Here is a 2,361-nt window from a genome sequence, read left to right as displayed (position 1 = left end):
GGGGTGATGGGGGAGCGGGGATAGGTGAATACTGTTTTTTAAAAATTTTGTTTAAACTATAGGGGCAGCTGTTTTGTTAGATGGGCAGTAAGGGGGCAGCTCTTGTAAGGGTAGTACTAGGGGGGCAGCCGTTTTGTAAGGGGGTAGAACTTTTGTAAGGGTCAACTCTTTTGTAAGTGGGTGCTAAGGGGACAGCAGTTTTGTAAGGGGGTAGAACTTTTGTAAGGGGGCAGCTGCTTTGTAAGGGGGAACTAAGGGGGCAACACTTTTGTAAGAGGGCACCAAGTGGGCAGAACATTTGTAAGGGGGCAGCAGTTTTGTAAGGGGCATTAAGGGGCAGCTCTTGTAAGGGGAACACTAGGGGGCAGCCGTTTTGTAGGGAGGCACTAAGGGGCAGCTCTTTAGCATGGGGACATTAAGGGGGTAGCTCTTGTAAGGGGAGCACTAAGGGGGCAGCCATTTTGTAAGGGGGGCAGCTCTTTTTCCAATGGGGCACTAAGGGGGTAGAACTCTTTTGTAAGTGGGTGCTAAGGGGGCAGCAGTTTTGTAAGGGGGAACTAAGGGGGCAACACTTTTGTAAGAGGGCACCAAGTGGGCAGAACATTTATAAGGGGGCAGCAGTTTTGTAAGGGGCACTAAGGGGGGGAGCATCTCTTCTGTAAGGGGTGCACTGAGGGGGCAGCATGTTTTGTAAGAGGGGCACCAAGGGGGCAGAACTTTTATAAGGGGGCAGCACTTTTTGTAAGGGGGGCACTAAGAGGGCAGCACTATTGTGAGGGGGCACTAGGGGTCTTCTCCTTTGTAAGGGGGCACTAAGTGGGAAGAACTTTTGCAAGGGGGCAGCACTATTGTGAGGGGTCACTAAGGGTCATCTCTTTTGTAAGGGGACACCAAGTGTAACACCCCACTAGGGGGCATTACCACTCTTTTTGCCCCATCACTATCTCTTATGGTTGATCTAATGCCATCATGTGTATTTATTCCTGATCCTGCAAAAATGTGTATTCATTTCTATGCAACGGTTGTATTTATATGTAATGTGCCTGGTTCACCAGCAGATGGCGGCAACATTGGCAGAGCTAGTTTCCCTGGAATGGAACCTTTTTGTCTATTCCAGCTCTCTCTAGGGAGGAGGAGTTTAGCTAGTGAAGGTCAGAGTAGAGGACCACCTCTCCAAGGGAGGTTGTGCTGGAAGGAGCTCGTCCCTTCTGGGCGAGCGCTGCCTAGGCCAGCAGAGCACCAACAGCTCTGCGGGAACAAGAACAGAGAGTAAAGAGCCTCAGAAGCCAGGAGTAAAGATTCCCTGAATAGAGACAAAGATACAGATCAAGATAAAGACAGAGTCAGCCTACAGCAGAAAGGGAAAAGTTCCTATTTAATCCAGCCAGCATAGCAGAGCTGAGAGAGTACAGATGTAGCAGAGATGATTGTGTTTGCCTGCCAAAAGTTAGTCCAAAACCTGCTGATAGCCAAGATAAAGTCTGGAAGATTGTTCCTCTGATGCAAGTTTAGTCAAGTAAAGCTGTTAACTACTTCAATACAAGCCTGGACTCAATTTATTCTGCAAATTCACCACCTATGCACCCTATTTGCTCTGCTTCGTCCGGCGACGCCTGGGGCTCTGGATATCCAGGTAGGAGCACCGTGACAAGTGCAAAGCCGCACCTAAGGGGACACTACAGGCAACCCTTACACCTGGGTACCACCATCACCTTCTACATAGGGGGGACTTAGTCCCTCGTTGCTGAAATGCAACTGGCGTCACAAAAAATTACATTTATCACATCTTAGACGGACCCTAGTCACACGTTGCACAAGGGGGCAGAAGTTTTGTAAGGGGGGGCACTTTTTGTAAGGGGGCAGCACCATTGTGAAGTGGCAATGAGAGGCTTTCTACTGTGGGTGCGCACAAGGCGGACAGGGCGGTACTGGTCGTGTGTGGACCCTCACTGGACGCCGTTGGTTTTATACGTCCCTGACTTTGTCAATGGTTTGGAGATTGTAAATGTCCTGGATTATCGGACGTTTTCTGCATTATTTTCCACATTACAGGATGCACATCAATAGCAGGGTCAGTGCAGACAATACTCCATTCCTCAGACATTTTCTGGCTTTCCCACTGCTGCTCCCGTCCACAAATCATAACAGCCGCAGAGATTTGACCTAATCTAACCCTGTGTACCGGAGGGGATGATGGAAACCCCCTCTAAGATCCCATAGACGTCCGTGTACACTGTGCAGCACGGAGCGGGAATCCCACGGCGCTGCTCCTCACCTCAGCAGGGCCCCGCCCCCTCCTCACACCCGCCCCCAGGCCCCGCCCCCGGCCCAGGCAGACTTAGCCGCTCGGTGACGCGCGGA

This window comes from Bufo bufo, chromosome 3 (assembly GCF_905171765.1).
Source record: "Bufo bufo chromosome 3, aBufBuf1.1, whole genome shotgun sequence".
Lineage (NCBI taxonomy): Eukaryota > Metazoa > Chordata > Amphibia > Anura > Bufonidae > Bufo > Bufo bufo.
This window is presented reverse-complemented; position numbering follows the sequence as displayed.